The sequence below is a fragment of the Anolis sagrei genome, chromosome 8 (genome assembly GCF_037176765.1).
Source record: "Anolis sagrei isolate rAnoSag1 chromosome 8, rAnoSag1.mat, whole genome shotgun sequence".
NCBI classification, from domain to species: Eukaryota; Metazoa; Chordata; class Lepidosauria; order Squamata; family Dactyloidae; genus Anolis; species Anolis sagrei.
Window position 1 is genome coordinate 2,018,436 of NC_090028.1, and position 18,634 is coordinate 2,037,069.

An 18,634-nucleotide genomic window follows, 5' to 3' on the forward strand; every position below is an offset into this window, starting at 1 on the left:
AAGGCAAATATGTATTATCTATGAACTATCTATCTATAAGGCAAATATGTATTGTCTATGAACTATCTATAAGGCAAATATGTATTATCTATGAACTATCTATCTATAAGGCAAATATGTATTCTCTATGAACTATCTATAAGGCAAATATGTATTATATATGAACTATCTATCTATAAGGCAAATATGTATTCTCTATGAACTATCTATAAGGCAAATATGTATTATCTATGAACTATCTATAAGGCAAATATGTGATAAGGATGGCCTGTTCAAATTGCTAGGCCAGACCAGACACTCTCTGGCTAACTAACTTCAAGCTATGACCAACAAAGAATGCCATAAGAAGTTCTATCACCAGCTCATTCTGGCTCTGAGTCAGAATGGGCTGCACCAACCGAGCTCGGCCTCTAGGGGGAACCTAAGCTTCTCCCCTAAACTTGGCAAAATGGAACAGTCCAACCACAGGGAACAAACAGAGAGGTAGAACCTAGGCCGAGTCATCACAATCATCATTGGGAGCAGGAGAAGGAGGGGTTCTCAGCATCAGACATAAATAACCATCAATAGGATTCTTTACTAATGGTAATAATAATCATATTGCCTGCCTGCATTGTGGGATCCCGGGAGGTGTAGTGTAGCAGGGAGGGGGACAACAGCCTTGCGAACACTACTTTACCCACAATATCTGGGAATCGCCAGAAGGCTAAACGGAGGGCTGCACAAACACAACAAGGACCAAGTACCCAAAGCACAATAATCCCAATTAAACAGCTCAGGGGAAGATCTCAGGGGCTCACATGTCTTTACACTAATGCACAGAGCATGGGAAATAAACAAGACGAACTCCAACTTTTAGCACAACACCACAAATATGATATCATAGGGATCACTGAAACCTGGTGGGATGACTCCTATCGCTGGAATGTAGATATCGAGGGGTATAACCTCTTTCACAGAAACCGAACAAAGGGGAGAGGAGGCGGAGTAGCCTTATATGTCAAAAACTCTTATGCTGCAGAAGAAATTCAAGACAGCAATCTGGGAAACCAGCTTGAAATCATCTGGATAAGAATCAAGGGAACTGGGACTCAAAAAGATGTCGTTGTAGGCGTCTACTACAGACCCCCAAGCCAGGAGGAAGAACTTGATGAAGTCTTCTGCCAACAGTTGACCAAACAGGCACAGAGAAGAGATGTAGTAGTCATGGGCGATTTCAACTATCCCGATATTTGCTGGAAAACAAACTCGGCCAAGAGTACAAGGTCCAACAAATTTCTCGCTTGCCTTGCAGACAATTTCATGGTCCAGAAGGTAGAAGAAGCAACAAGGGGATTGACTACTCTTGATCTCATCTTAACAAATGCGGAGGACCTGATCGATGCGGTCGAAGTGGTAGGATCCTTAGGGGCAAGTGACCATGTGCTCCTGCAATTTGAGGTACAAAGGAAGGCCGAAACTAAGACAAGTCAAACCCGCATTTTGGACTTTAGGAGAGCTGATTTCCAAAAAATGAAGGAAACGCTGAGCAGCATTCCGTGGACACAGATACTAAAAGACAAGGGAGTTACGGATGGATGGGAATTTCTCAAGAGTGAAATACTCAAGGCGCAATTGCAAACCGTGCCAACAAAGAGAAAAAATAGGACAAGTGCAAAGAAGCCAGAATGGATGTCCAAAGAACTTCTAACTGTGCTAAGACACAAAAGAGACATGCACAAGAAGTGGAAAAAGGGAGAAATCACCAAAGAAGAATTCAAACAAATAGCCAACACCTGTAGGGAAAAGGTCCGCAAGGCTAAAGCAAAAAACGAGCTCAGACTTGCCAGGGACATTAAAAACAATAAAAAGGGCTTCTATTCTTATGTCAGTAGAAAAAGGAAAAACAAGGAGGCGATAGGACCTCTTCGAGGAGAAGATGGGGCAATGATGACAGGGGATAGGGAAAAGGCAGAACTACTTAATGCCTTCTTTGCCTCGGTCTTCTCACAAAAAGAGAGTCTTCAACCTCAGCAAGATGGAGTGGATGAGGGTTTGGAGGACATCCAACCCCAAATTGGGAAAGAAGTCGTTCAGGAATACCTGGCCGCTCTTAATGAGTTCAAGTCCCCAGGGCCAGATCAACTGCACCCCAGAGTATTGAAGGAACTAGCGGAAGTCATTTCGGAACCATTGGCAACCATCTTCGAGAGTTCTTGGAGAACGGGAGAAGTTCCAGCAGATTGGAGGAGGGCCAATGTGGTCCCAATCTTCAAGAAGGGAAAAAAGGATGACCCAAACAACTACCGTCCGGTCAGCCTCACGTCGATACCGGGCAAGATTCTGGAAAAGATTGTTAAGGAAGTGGTCTGCAAACACTTAGAAACAAAAGCAGTCATCGCTAATAGTCAACATGGATTTATCAAAAACAAGTCATGTCAGACTAATCTGATCTCTTTCTTCGATAGAGCTACAAGCTGGGTAGATGCAGGGAATGCCGTGGATGTAGCGTACCTGGATTTCAGTAAGGCCTTCGACAAGGTCCCCCATGACCTTCTGGCAAGGAAACTAGTCCAATGTGGGCTAGGCAAAACTACGGTGAGGTGGATCTGGAATTGGTTAAGTGGACGAACACAGAGAGTGCTCACTAATGCTTCCTCTTCATCTTGGAAAGAAGTGACAAGTGGAGTGCCGCAGGGTTCCGTCCTGGGCCCGGTCCTGTTCAACATCTTTATTAATGACTTAGATGAAGGGCTAGAAGGCATGATCATCAAGTTTGCAGACGACACCAAATTGGGAGGGAGAGCCAATAGTCCAGAGGACAGGAGCAGAATTCAAAACGATCTTGACAGATTAGAGAGATGGGCCAAAACTAACAAAATGAAGTTCAACAGTGACAAATGCAAGATACTCCACTTTGGCAGAAAAAACGAAATGCAAAGATACAGAATGGGTGACGCCTGGCTCGAGAGCAGTACGTGTGAAAAAGATCTTGGAGTCCTCGTGGACAACAAGTTAAACATGAGCCAACAATGTGACGTGGCGGCAAAAAAAGCCAATGGGATTTTGGCCTGCATCAAGAGGGGCATAGTGTCTAGATCTAAGGAAGTAATGCTACCCCTCTATTCTGCTCTGGTTAGACCACACCTGGAATATTGTGTCCAATTCTGGGCGCCACAATTCAAGAGAGATATTGACAAGCTGGAATGTGTCCAGAGGAGGGCGACTTAAATGATCAAGGGTCTGGAGAACAAGCCCTATGAGGAGCGGCTTAGGGAACTGGGCATGTTTAGCCTGAAGAAGAGAAGGCTGAGAGGAGATATGATAGCCATGTATAAATATGTGAGAGGAAGCCACAGGGAGGAGGGAGCAAGCTTGTTTTCTGCTTCCTTGGAGACTAGGACGCGGAACAATGGCTTCAAACTACAAGAGAGGAGATTCCATCTGAACATGAGGAAGAACTTCCTGACTGTGAGAGCCGTTCAGCAGTGGAACTCTCTGCCCCGGAATGTGGTGGAGGCTCCTTCTTTGGAAGCTTTTAAGCAGAGGCTGGATGGCCATTTGTCAGGAGTGATTTGAATGCAATATTCCTGCTTCTTGGCAGGGGGTTGGACTGGATGGCCCATGAGGTCTCTTCCAACTCTTTGATTCTATGATTCTATGATTCTATGACCCAGCACTGTCTGGTTTGGACCCTTGTTGATCTAGACCAAATGTCAAGGTCTATTTCCCCCAAACTCCATCTGAGTTCATATTTGGGCATATTGAGGGGTTGTGCCAAGTTTGGTCCAGATCCATCATTGTTTGTGTCCACAGTGGTCTCTGGATGTAGGTGATCTACAACTCCCAAACGCAAGATCAATGCTCACCAAACCCTTCTAGTGTTTTCTGTTGGTCATGGTAGTCCTGTGTGCCACATTTGGACCGCCTCACCCCCTCCCAACCCCAGAGATCCCTCCGTTCTGAGGACCAAGATCTGTTGGAAATTCCCAGTGTCAAGACCTTGCGCCTAACAGCAACCAGACGCAGAGCCTTCACAGCAGTGGCACCATCACTCTGGAATACTCTGCCACCTGAAGTCCGTGCCTTGCGGGACCTATCAGCTTTCCGCAGGGCATGTAAGACATACCTTTTTCGACAGGCCTTTGATCTCTGACGTTGTTGTTTTCAATTGTTTTCAAGTTGTGTTACATTTGAGCCTGTTCTTGTAAATCGCTCCGAGCCCCAGGGGAGTGGCCGCAAAGAAGTTCGAATTATAAATAAATAAAACAATTAATAAATAAAGCAGTACCTTAGGGACCGCCTCTCCTTCTCCCATCATCGGAGGTCGCAACGAACAGCCCAACATGACTTACTCTCTCTACCGGATCCTAGAGAGGTGCCCTTGGGCAGGTGGGCCTTCTCTCTTTCTGCCCCTGCCTTAAGGCATTCCTTGCCACCCGACATGAGAGCCATGAGTGACTGAGGACCTTTTACTCTCGCACTTCAGACCTGACTATTGACTAGAGCATTCGATCTCTGTTAATTTTTAATTTCTGTATGTATGTATTTTATCTTTTACAACTTAGCTGTAAATTGCCTAGAGCATTCTCGGATGGAGGGCGATTAATAAGTAATTAAATATGATGATGATGATGATGATGATGAAAGCCAATGAATCCATCCTGAGTGCAATTAATACAAGTAAATACATTTCAGATAAATATAATCACCAAAGGACACCCACACTCCTCAAGAGTTTTAATGTTATGTTTAATGTTCTATGAATCTATTTGTAATTATAAACTAAATCAAACTAAAATTTGGAAGTAAAACTTGAAAGGTGAAGTGCCAGTTGTTCTTGTGGTCTTCAGGCTCTTCCACCAGTTGCTCATCTTCTGAGCACACTTTGGTTTCTTCTTCCCGTCATTCGCAGCACTGATGGAGGTTTTCTCTTCCTTGGCATCCACACTGAGTGCGAGTTGAGGGCGGTACTCAGGTTTTTGAGGTATGGTTCCCTCCACACGTGCAAACTCACGATACTTTCTCCATATTCTCAGCCGTTGCTCTAAGTTCAATTTCTTCTCCAAAGCTGTAGCAATAACAGCCACTTGCTCATGAATGGGACTCGTGATCAATATGGATTCACGGCCCACAGGTGTACTCTTTCCTGTTTCCTTTTCTCCAAGGAGATGATCTTTCCTCCCCGCAAAACAAAGAGGGTCCACAATGTAGTTCTTCCCTTGCACTCAGGGGCATCTCTTCCTCCTCTTTTCCCCCAATCATTCCTCCTCCTCTTTCGCTGGGTGTCCCGTCATCTGCGTTTTCGTTTCTGACCAATTCATCTATTTGAGGTTTGTTTAAAAAAAAAAAAGATTTTAACAATAATTAAAATAGATGAATTTAAACAAAATAGAAGAAAAACCAAAGCAGAAAAAAAGAAAACAAAAATTAAAAACAAGAAAACAACAGAGGGTTGTTGTAGGTTTTTTTCGGGCTATATGGCCATGGTCTAGAGGCATTCTCTCCTGACGTTTCGCCTGCATCTATGGCAAGCATCCTCAGAGGTAGTGAGGTCTGTTGGAACTAGGGAAAAGGGTTTATATATCTGTGGAATGACCAGGGTGGGACAAAGGACTCTTGTCTGCTGGAGTTAGGTGGGAATGTTTCAACTGACCACCTTGATTAGCATATAATGGCCTGACAGTGCCATTTGTCTCACCCTGCTCATTCCACAGATATATAAAGCCTTTTTCCTAGTTCCAACAGACCTCACTACCTCTGAGGATGCTTTCCATAGCCATGGCCATATAGCCTGAAAAAAACCTATAACAACCCAGTGATTCCGGCCATGAAAGCCTTCGACAATACAAGAAAACAACAAAATGGAAAGAGAAGATCTCGAGAGAAAAACATGAATTCCCACGTTTAGGCATGTAACCTCTCTCTACCCTTCTCTCTATAGAATTAACTTCGCAATAATCAAAACAAGAGCTTACCCCCCCCCCTTTCCCGGTCGCATTATACACACACATACACACACTCCCAATCTCCTACAGTTTTCATATCTCTGCTTAATTCAGATATTCTCCCTCCAGACAAAGGATGCGACTGTTCTATTCCTTGATTGATGACATGATGGCAACAGTCCTGGACAGCAATGGCTCCCAAAGTGACCCATTTAAGGTGGAATCAGGTGTCAAAAAGGAATGACGTGTTATTGCCCCAACTTTATTCTCCATCTTCATCGCTATGATACTTCACCTTGTTGATGGGAAGCTTCCCACCGGAGTGGAAATCATCTGTCGACCTGGTTTTGTAGCAGACGGCAAAATGGTCAGAGTGGAAGAGCAAAACATCTTTCCATTGTCATGGTCTGACCATCATCTGATCAACTTTAGACTTACTGCGACCACAAACCTTCGCAGGGGAGGAGGATCAACCAAGATGATCCGCCCCAGAAGACTGATGGATCCGGAAGGATTCCTGAGGAATCTTGGGGCTCTTCATGCCATGGAGCCTGGCAATCATGTTGACACTCTGGTCGATTGCTGCTCGATTGCTACAATAGCAAGATGACCAGGGTGATAGACTTGATCGCTCCCGAACGCCCCCTCTCGTTGTGTAGAGACACACCATCTCCTTGGTTCACTGGGGAGTTGGCTGTGATGAAGCGCACGAGAAGGAGGCTAGAGTGCAAATGGGGGAAATCCCAGGATGTATCTGATCAAGCACGGGCTACGGCCTCACCTAAGGCCTATTCTGCGGCTATATGGGTAGCTAGGGAGACCTTCATGACTGCTCGTATAGCATCTGCATCTAACAGATCTTCGGAGTTGTTTCGGGTCATTGGGGAACTTCTTAACCCTCCAGATGATCCTTCTTAACCCTTCGACGACCCGAAAACTCGGTGCTGCAAATTTGCGCAGCACTTTGCAGACAAAGTTGCTCAGATACGTCTTGAGCTGGACTCCAGTTTGATCGCAGTTCCAAGAGAGGTGATCGAGGCATCTGCTTGTCCAGTTTTGTAGGATTCCTACTGGCTTGTTTGTTCTGAGGACGTGGAGGTGGCCCTCGGGGCAGTGAGAGCTACTACATTGGCTCTGGACCCTTGCCCGTCTTGGCTAATTAAATAGGCCAAGGATGGTCTGATTGATTGATGTTAATCATCAATACATCGCTGGAGCAAGGCATTTTTCCATCAGGCTTAAAACAGGCTGTGGTCAGACCACTCCTGAAAAAGACTTCCCTTGATTCCACGGTCTTGAATAACTATAGACCAATCTCAAACCTCCCTTTTCTGGGCAAGGTGTTGGAGCGGGTGGTCGCTGCTCAGCTCCAGGGCTTCCTGGATGACATCAACTACCTGGACCAGTCACAGTCTGGTTTCAGACCTGGCCATGGCACCGAGATGGCTTTGGTCACCTTGGTGGATGATCTCCGTAGGGAGCTGGACAGGGGGAGTGTGACCCTGTTGGTTCTCTTGGACATCTCAGCGGCTTTCGATACCATCGATCATGGTATCCTTCTGGGACGACTCTCCAGGATGGGTCTTGGAGGTACGGCTTTGTCGTGGCTGCGGTCCTTCCTGGAGGGTCGATCCCAGATGGTCAAGCTGGGAGACGCCTGCTCGGACCCCTGGCCTTTGACCTGTGGGGTTCCGCAAGGCTCCATGCTTTTTAACATCTACATGAAACCGCTGGGTGAGGTCATCCGGAGTTTTGGAGTTTGGCGCCATCTCTATGCAGATTACACACAACTCTACTACTCTTTTCCACCTAACTCCACGGAAGCCCCTCGGGTGCTAGACGAGTGCCTGACCGCTGTGGCTGTCTGGATGAGGACGAACAAGCTGAAGATTAATCCCGACAAGACAGAGGTCCTCCTGGTCGATCGTAAACCGGACCAGGGTATAGGGTGGCAAAAAAGCTGAGCACAAAAGCTGTGGTCCAAAGAAGGACAAGAGAACTCAAGAACATCTGGTGGACAAAGAAGGCTGAAGAAATCCAGCAGTGCTGCAGAATTGAAAGAGGCTCGAGTGGAGGGCAAAAGGGAGATACGTGCCAAGAGGAAGGAGCAGCATCAAGAGGGAGAACATGCAGTTCAAGAATAGGGCTCTACAGTCACTGTTGCACACCAAGGCTGGGGTTGGCACCTTTGAACTCGTATTTAATTAATTATGTATTTATTTACCGCATTTGTATACCGTCTTTCTCAGCCAGAGGCGACTCACACCAATGTTCTTTATAGCAAAGCAGTTTATTGAGGATTAATATAGCAACAGCCAGAAAGGTAAAAAGCATTCAAACAAGTAATAAAGAAATGTCCACAAAACAGTCAATTGAGCAAAGCAAAATAAGACAGTCAATTATCAGTCAGGAACCAGGAGGGTTGCAAAAATCCAATCAACAAGTCCACAGGAGCTGGAGTCTTTCAGTTCCAAAAGGTTGCAAAGACCAAAGTCCTTTGAAGAAACAGCAGCAAACTTGAACCATTAAATCCCAATGCAGGAGCTTGAAACCAGGGCCAACCACATACAGGAATCTCAGCATGAACATGAATCCCGGGCAGAAGTACACAGGAATCTTAGCATGAACAAGAAGGCATAGATACCAGGCATGAAACAATAGGCATGGTTACACATGAAAACCAAACGCTGAACTCACTGAAGAGTATAGATTCACAGGCCCTATATTTATTTAGAAAACCATAGCAAAAGCATTCTGTTTCCCTTGGGAAACCTCTCCCTGACCTCTTTTTTCTCTTAATCTTTCAGACCATCTTCTCCCCACTTCCAGGTGGAAATGTTGATTGATTTGACTTTTCCTATCAAAGAGTGTCTGGTCTTTCCTTGGCTTGCCAATTAGTACAATCCTTTCACTATCACTATGCGTTCCTTAGCACACATCACAAAACCAACACATCCGTTCCTCCACACCCCAACCACCCCCACACAGCCCCCAATGCAACATCAATGCAAAACCACTGAGTTCTGTATACTTACAGCTCTGGAATAGAAGCTATCTCTCAGTCTGCTATCTCTCTAGTGAAATGTCTTTCTATATATATTATTATATTATATATTGAAAGTCTTATATGGTATTGTTTTAATCTCTGGTTTACTAGTTAAACTGAATTACTTTGTCTCAAAAAGATGCATTTCTAAAAAGTGTTTCACCAACATAAAAAATCGAGAAAGCTCTATCTGAGAAATTCTCTTTGGAGTCAAACACCGCTGTTCTCCCCAATGCGAATTCCGTGTCTATGCAGATTTCCATTCTCAGATAATCTTTTCCCACACAACATGCATTTATGAGGTTTCTCCGCAGCGTAAGTCCTTTGATGTGAATGTAAACTTGAAGAATGGGTGAAGCTCTGTCATCACTCATGGCATTTATAGGATTTCCCCCCAGTGTGAGTCCTTTCATGTGTATGTAGACTTCCACTCTGAGTGAAGCTCTTTCCACACTTCAGGCAGGTATAGGGTTTCTCCCCAGTGTGAATCCGTTGATGTGAACGTAGATGTCCACTCGTAGTGAAGCTCTGCCCACACTCCAGGCATTTATATGGTTTCTCCCCAGTGTGAATCCTTTGATGTAAACGTAGACTTCCACTCTCAGTGAAGCTCTGCCCACACTCCAGGCATGTAAAGGGTCTTTCCCCAGTGTGAACCCTTTGATGTAAACGTAGACTTCCACCCCTACTGAAGCTCTGCCCACACTCGGGGCATGTATAGGGTTTCTCCCCAGTGTGAATCCTTTGATGTAAACGTAGACTTCCACTCTGAGTGAAGCTCTGCCCACACTCCAGGCACGTATAGGGTTTCTCCCCAGTGTGAATCCTTTGGTGTTTATGTAGATGTTCACTCTGAGTGAAGCTCTTTCCACACTCCAGGCATGTATAGGGTTTCTCCCCCGTGTGAGTCCTTTGATGTGAACGTAGATTTCCACTCATAGTGAAGCTCTTTCCACACTCCAGACATGTATAGGGTTTCTCCCCAGTGTGAGTCCTTTGATGTGAATGTAGACTTGAACTTTCAGTGAAACTCTTTCCACACTCCAGGCATGTATAGGGTTTCTCCCCCGTGTGAGTCCTTTGATGTCGCTTCAGATTACTCCTCTGAGTGAAACTCTTCCCACATTCCAGGCATATCAATGCTTTCTCCTTCATGTCAGCCATGATATGGGTGTTTGATTGCAATACAGATGCTTCAGTCTTCTTTTTCCCTTCCTTGTCTGTATGTGACGTCAAGATTTCAGCAAAACCCTCACCTAGAGAGAAGTTCTTCTTCCTATATTATTGATTTCATTGCTGCATCCAAGTGGTGGCTCCATAGAATCCTCATTTCCCTGGTTAAGAAAGAAGCAAAAGATCAAGGATGAAGGGGAGAAACTTCCTTTACCTCCCCGATTTCCCCCTTTCCCTTCATGGGTCATGTTGAAAATGGAAACACCAGAAACGCAAACAACAGGGTCTTCAGAGGTTCAGTTGGACAATGAAGCAAGTGGAGTGTCTCTATCCCTGTGGAATAATGTCCAGGGTGGGAGGAAGAACCCTTGTCTGCTTGAAGCAGGTGTGAATGGCCCGGCATTTCTGCGTTTTCAAATAAGATTCTGTGCCCAGCACTCAGAAACAGGAGAACTCCAGACAGCAAGCAATCAGGGGCCAGTTAACACCTCCCAAACAGAGGGTGCCTCCAGGCAGCAGAGGCCACTGATTGACTCTGCAGACTTCATGGCTACTCCAATGCTAATTCAAACTTTCTAATTGCAACATTCACCCTTACTTCATACAGACAAGGGTTCTTTCTCCCGTCCTGGATATTATTCCACAGGAATATATACACTACTCCACTTGCTTCACTGCCATTAACCACAGATGCAGGGGGAACGTCAAGAGAGAATCCTGCTGGAACATGACTAGACAAGTCCAAAAATGTACAGCAACCCAGTGATTCTGGCCATGAAAGCCTTCAACAAAACATTATTAAAACATGCCTAATTAAGAGATATTTATCCCCTAACGGTCAGTCTGCTACAGAGTACAACAACAATGTTTATGTATTTATTTATTTCAGTTACTTCTACCCCGCCCTTCTCACCCCGAAGGGGACTCAGGGCGGCTTACAAAAACAAGGCACAATTCGATGCCCGCATCACATAACAGCAATAAAACAAAATAACATCAATTAACAATTAACAACAATTCTTGCATTACAACCATAAAACCAATACAAACCAATTTCTCCTCATTGACGGACAGCGTTCGCTATCTCATAGTTCAAATTCCAATTCCACAATTGTCAGTCCTGTCAGTCCTATTCGCCTGGTTGTCCATATCTAGTTGTCAGATTGCCCAAAGGCCTGGTCCCACAACCACGTCTTTACCTTCCTCCTGAAGGAGAGGAGGGATGTTGATGCCCTAATTTCTCCCGGGAGTGAGTTCCACAGGTGCGGGGCCACCACTGAGAAGGCCCTGCTCCTCGTCCCCACCAACCTCACTTGTGATAGTGGTGGGGTCGAGAGCAGCCCCCCCCAGATGATCTCAAATTCCGGGGTGGGACGTAGAGGGAGATACGTTCGGACAGATACACTGGACTGGAACCATACAGGGTTTTGTAGGTCAAAACCAGCACCTTGAATTTGTGCCATCAAAGCCAGAATTGAAAAGTCAGCAACAGATCCCAAGTGTAGATTCTGCAAGGAAGCAGATGAAACAACAGATCCCATCTCCAGCTGCTGCAAGAAGATTGCGCAGAGAGACAACAAGCAGAGGCACAACACCCTTGCTCAGATGATTCATTGGAACTTATATCACAAATACCATCTGCCTGTTACAAAGAACTGGTGGGATCACAAGCCTGAAAAAGTTAATGAAAATGAACAGGTCAAACTACTCTGGGACTTCCAAATTCAGACTGACAATATCCTGAACTTACGATCGTGTTAAAAAACCAAGTTTGGATCGTCAATGTTGCAATCGCAGGTGACAGCAGGATTGAAGACAAACAACTGAAAAAGCTGACACGATACGAGGATTTAAAGATTGAACTGCAAAGACTGTGGCACTAGCCAGTCAAGGGGTCCCAGAGGGGATGGGCACACTGGGTGCAGTGCCTCAAGACCTTGGCCTGCACTTAAAACCCATCAGCGCTGACCAAATCCCCACCTCTCCTCTGCAAAAGGCCACCTTACTGGGATCTGCACACATTCACTGATACATCACACAGCTCTAGACACTGTTGCACACCAAGGCTGGGGTTGGCACCTTTGAACCCGTATTTATTTCTTTACCGCATCTGTATACTGCCTTTCTCAATTACAGGCAACTCACACCAATGTTTTTTATAGCAAAGCAGTTTATTGAGGATTAATATAGCAACAGCGAAAAAAGGTTTAAAAAAAAACCACATTCAAACAAGTAATATAGAAATGTCCACAAAACAGTCAGTTGAGCAAAGGAACCAGGAGGGTCGCAATATTCCAATCAACAAGTCCACAGGAGTTAAGAGTATTTCAGTCCCAAAAGGTTGCAAAGACCAAAGTCCCTTGAAGAAACAGCAGGAAACTTGAATCATTAAATCCCAATGCAGGAGCTTGAAACCAGGACCAACCACATACAAGAATTTCAGCATGAACACGAATCTTGGGCAGAAGTACACAGGAGCCTTAGCATGAACATGAAGGCATGGATACCAGGCATGTAGCAAAAGGCATGGTTACACATGAAAATCAAAGGTTGAACTCACTGAAGAGTATAGATGGCCTTATATTTATTCAGAAAGCCATAGCAAAAGCATTCCGTTTCTCTTGGGAAACCTCCCCCTGACCTGTTTTTGCTCTTAATCTTTCAGACCGACTTCTCCCCCCTTCCGGGTGGTGATGTTGATTGATTTGCTTTTTCCTATCAAAGAGTGTCTGGCCCTCCCTCAGCTTGCCAATTAGTACATTCCTTTCACTGTCACTATGCTTTCCTCAGCACACATCACAAAACCAACACACCTGTCCCTCCACACCCCAACCACCACCACCACACAGCCCCCTAAGCAACATCAATGCAAAACCACAGAGTTCTGTATGCTTACAGCTCTAGGAGAAAAGCTATATCTCATGTGAAATGGCCTCTCTCTATATTATTATCTATATATAAGTAAAAATGGAATGTTTGTTTGTGGGATTAACAGAACTCAAAAACCACTGGACAAACTGACAACAAAATTGGACACAAGACACCAACTAAAGCAATGTATGTCCACTAAAAAAAAAAACATTAAAAATTAACCGGAAAGAACTTTAAAACCCCAAAACCTAAATAACTATACAGAGCATACGTTAAAAGAACACCCTCCCCATCGCCTCCCTCCTGCACAAGGGGGAAAACCAACAGCTGAGAGAGAGGCGACATGAGAGAGGGAGGGAAAGGTGGCCCATATATCCCTCTTGCTACCCCCTGCCTCTCTCTTCCCAAAGGATTCAGAGAGGGAGAGAGAGAGAGGACACCCTCCTCCAGGTCCACCCCCTCCCTTTCCTTTCCTTTCTCTTCCCTTTCCCGTCCCTTCCCACTTCCGTTGTATATTGATAGAATGGAAACCAGCTCTTCCTCTTTTCTTTCTTTCCCATTTCTCCAAAATGGGCCACAGCAACATGTGCCTGGGTACAGCTAGCATTACATAATATAGTATTATATTGAATATCTCATATGAGGTTGTTTAACGTCTGGTTTGCTAGTTCAACTAAATTACTGTGTCACAAAAGGATGCATGTCTAAAAAGTGTTTGACCAAGATGAAAGGTTGGGAAAGTTCCATCTGGGAAACTCTCTTTGGGGTCAAACACCACTGTTCTCTCCAGTGTGGATTCTGCGTCTATGTAGACTTCCACTCTTAGTAAAGCTCTGCCCACACTCCAGGCGTGCATAGAGTTCCTCCCCAGTGTGAATCCTTCGATGTCTACGTAGACTGCCACTGTGAGTGAAGCTCTGCCCACACTCCTGGCATGTATAGGGTTTGTCCCCAGTGTGAATCCTTTGATGTGAACGTAGATCTGAACTCCAAACAAAGCTCTTTCCACACTCCAGGCATGTATAGGGTTTGTCCCCAGTGTGAATCCTTCGATGTGAACTTAGATCTGAACTCTGAGCAAAGCTCTTTCCACACTCCAGGCATGTATAGGGTTTGTCCCCAGTGTGAATCCTTTTGTGTCTATGTAGACTTCCACTTTTAGTGAAGGTCTGTCCACACTCCAGGCATGTATAGGGTTTCTCTCCAGTGTGAGTCCTTTGGTGTGAGAGTAGACCTGAATGATGAGTGAAGCTCTTTCCACAGTCCAGGCATGTATAGGGTTTCTCCCCAGTGTGAGTCCTTTGATGGGAACGTAGACTTCCACTTTGAGTGAAGCTCTGCCCACACTCCAGGCATGTATAGGGTTTCTCCCCAGTGTGAGTCCTTTGATGTCTACATAGATCTGAACTCCGAGCAAAGCTCTTTCCACACTCCAGGCATTTATAGGTTTTCTCCCCAGTGTGAATCCTTTGATGTGAACGTATCCTTCCACTGCCGGTGAAACTCTTTCCACACTCCAGGCATGTACAGGGTTTCTCCCCAATGTGAACCCTTTGATGGGAACGTAGACTTCCACTCTGAGTGAAGCTCTGCCCACACTCCATGCATGTATAGGGTTTCTCCCCAATGTGAATCCTTTGATGTGATCGTAGACTTCCACTCTGAGTGAAGCTCTGCCCACACTCCAGGCATTTATAGGGTTTCTCCCCAGTGTGAATTATTTGGTGTTTATGTAGATTTCCACTCTGAGTGAAGCTCTTTCCACACTCCAGGCAAGTATAGGGTTTCTCCCCAGTGTGAATCCTTTGGTGTTTGTGTAGATTTCCACTCGTAGTGAATCTCTTTCCACACTCCAGGCATCTATAGGGTTTCTCCCCAGTGTGAATCCTTTGGTGGTTATGTAGATTTCCACTCGTAGTGAAGCTCTGCCCACACTCCAGGCATGTATAAGGTTTGTTCTCACTGTGAGTGCTTTGATGTCTATGTAGAACTGAACTCTCAGAGAAGCTCTTTCCACACTCCAGGCATCTATAGGGTTTCTCCCCAGTGTGAATCCTTACATGTGATCGTAGACTACCGCCTTGAGTGAAACTCTTCCCACATTCCAGGCATATAAATGCTTTCTCATTCATGTCAGCCATGATATAGGTGTTTAATTGCAATACAGATGCTTCAGTCTTTTCCCCCCTTCCTTATCTGTATGTGAGGTCAAAATTTCAACAAGACCCTCACCTAGAGAGAAGTTCTTCTTCCTATATTATTAATTTCATTGCTGCATCCAAGGGGTGGCTCCGTTGAATCCTCATTTCCCTGGTTAAGAAAGAAGCAAAAGATCAAGATGAAGGCGAGAAACTTTCTTTATCTCCACGATTTCCCCCTTTCCCTTCATGGGCCATGTTAAAAATGGAAACACCCAGAAATGCAAACATCGGGGTCTTCAGAGGTTCTGTTGGACAATGAAGCAAGTGGAGTGTCTCTATTCCTGTGGAATAATGTCCAGGATGGGAGAAAGAACCCTTGTCTGCTTGAAGCAGGTGTGAATGGCCCAGCATTTCTGCGTTTTCAAATAGGATTCTGTGTCCAGCACTCAGAAACAGGAGAACTCCAGACAGGAAGCAATCAGGTGCCAGTTAACACCTCCCAAACAGAGGGTGCCTCCAGGCAACAGAGGCCAGGCCGCCTCTCTGCAGATATCCTCACTGCTTGACTCTGCAGACTTCATGGCTACTCCAATGCTAATGCAAGCTTGCTCATTGCAACATTCACCCTTGCTTCAAATAGACAAGGGTTCTTTCTCCCATCCTGGATATTATTCCACAGGATTGAGGAGAGAAACAACTGGAAAAGCTGACATGATACGAGGAGTTAAAGATTGAACTGCAAAGACTCTGGCACAAGCCAGTCAAGGGGTCCCAGAGGGGATTGGCACACTGGGTGCAGTGCCTCAAAACCTTGGCCTGCAGTTAAAAAACATCAGCTCTGACCAAATCCCCACCTGTCAGCTGCAAAAGGCCACCCTTCCGGGATCTGCACGCATCATTCGCTGATACATCACACAGTCCTAGTGTAAAGATTTGTGGAGATGCCACCAATTTGTGATGAGGCCATTAATTTGTGAAGAGTTTGTAAAGGAGCCACCACTTTGTAAGGGTTTATTAATTTGATAGCGTAGCTAATAGCTAGTGATACTGACTTGGTCTTTCTTTAATGTGTAGTGTGACTTAGCTGGGAAAGGAATTGTAACAAGTTTATTGAAATGTAGAAGAAGCGTGATGGTTTCAATGTTTCTTACTCTTAGAGGCACATATCTTCATAGGTTACATTTGTAACGTTTCTTAAACAGCTCTCGAAAGGACTCTTCCTTCCACTAAACAGGTTTCAAACTTATTTTTCTTCAAACTGTGTTTCTTTCCTTAATAGATTACTTCAGTTACAAACTTATTCTTTCCTTATGATGTTTCTGTTGCAATGAAGATTCTCACTGGGTCTCTCTCACCCTTTCTCTCATACACTACTATAATATAAATAAGCCAACTTGACTTATCTAAACTACTCAGGCTAAAAGCCAAAACCTTCCTGATTCTCACTACTATAGAATCAGCCTTTCCCTGTAGTTTTTAAACTACAGATTACCTTCCTGGTTCTCACTACTACAGAACCAGCCACTCCTACAGTTCACAGACTGTAGACTAACTTACTCATTCTCACTACTAGAGATCCAGCCACTCCTGCAATTCACAGACTGCAGACTGACTTACTGGTTCTCAACACTCACTAGAACCAGCCTCTCCTGTAGTTCGCTGACTACAGACAAACTGTTTTTAAATGGCTGCCCTGCCAAGTGGCAGTTGGCTCCGCTCCTGTTTCCATGGTAACCCAACTCAACATGAGCCAAGCTGGCCACCATCCCCCCTTTAAAATACTTACCCTTTAAAACATCTATCTACAGTTATACATAACTGCAAGTTAAAAATTTACACTTCACCACATCTAGACACTTGGGAAGTGTCCGATGTGTGATCCAATACAACATCCAACAGAGTGATCTTGTTTGCTGTGGACTCATCTTGTTGTGTTTCAAACAACAACAACAACAACAACAACAACAACATCCTGGAGCTGTAATTTTGCGAGCCCTTGCCGCCTCTGCTCAATAGTGCTGGTGCCTTGCCAAACTATAAACGGGAGTGACTGCTATATTAATATATTTTAATTTACAATTATTTAAATCATCACTAGTGGCTGCCATATTAATATTTTCTATTTATAATATTTAAATATTATTAGTATATTATTTTAAATATTATATTTAAGAGTGTCTTCCATATTAATAAATTGATTTATAATTTTTTAATATTATACATTAAATATTTTACATTATATTATATTTAATATAAAAGTGTCTGCCATACGAATACATTTTTATTTATTATTTATAATATTTTAATCATTAGTGCCTTTCATAATAATCTATTTATAATATTTTAATATCATACATTAAATATTACTTTCAATATAATTTTTAATATTAGAGTGTCTCCCATATTAATACTTTTATTATTTAGATTTTTATTCATCATTAAAGTGTCTACCATATTAATATATTTTAAATATATTACTTATGATACTATAAATAAAGTATAAATTTAAATATTGTATTCAATATTAGTGTCTCCCATATATTATTTTTATTTACAATATTTTAGTCATCATTAGAATGTCTGCCATATAAATGAATTTAATAATAATGATAATTTATTTTTTTTCTTTTAAAAAGAAGCAAAATAAGGAATAGGAATATAACATTATTATAATATATACATATATATAGTGTATATAATTATATATTTTATAGTTATATTATATAATTATATATTTTATATAATATATATATAATATGTGTAATTATAAATTATTTTATATAGATATATTATTTATATATATTATAATTATATAATATATAATATTATATAAGTAGCTATGATATATATATGCATTATAATTATATTATATACAATTAAGAATATTATATAATATTTAACATATTTAAGTTAATATTTAATATTAGTGTCTCCCATATTTATATATATATATATATATATATATATATATATATAATGGTCATGAGAGTGCCTGCCATATTCATATATTTTCATAATAGCGAAATAAACAAGAAGAGAGAGAGAAGGAAAGCTTCACCTCAGCCGCTCCTGTCTCTTCCTTCCGGAAATAGTGGCTGCGCCGGAAAAGGCGGAGCCTGCCGTGACATCACTCCTCCCTCCCGCCCTCCCTGAGCGACCGCGCACCCGATTGGCCACCCGGGAGGCTGCCTGCTTGTCTGTCTCAGCCCAGCCCAGCCTCGCCCCGCCCTCCCGCAGAGCTCATTTGCATGTTTAAAGGGGAAGCGGCCCTTCCTTCCCTCCCTTCCTCCATTAAGAGGCGTTTCTGCGCAGGCCGGCCTTCCTTTCGGGGCCTGTGTGTGTGGGGATGGCAGCTCCGAGAAGAGGAAGAAGAAGCCTCCCAAGCTTCCCTCTGCCCAGGAAGAAGGCCTGGGACCTCCTCCTCTTTCTCTCTGATCCTCTGGAGAACAAGCCCTATGAGGAGCGGCTTAGGGAAC

The 18,634-nt window shown here is 43.7% G+C and overlaps 1 pseudogene; it reads right to left on the reverse strand.

The window, feature by feature from the left end:
* Positions 1 to 18,634, reverse strand: part of LOC132768285 (zinc finger protein 850-like) — a 43,244-nt pseudogene that overhangs the window by 8,642 nt on the left and 15,968 nt on the right.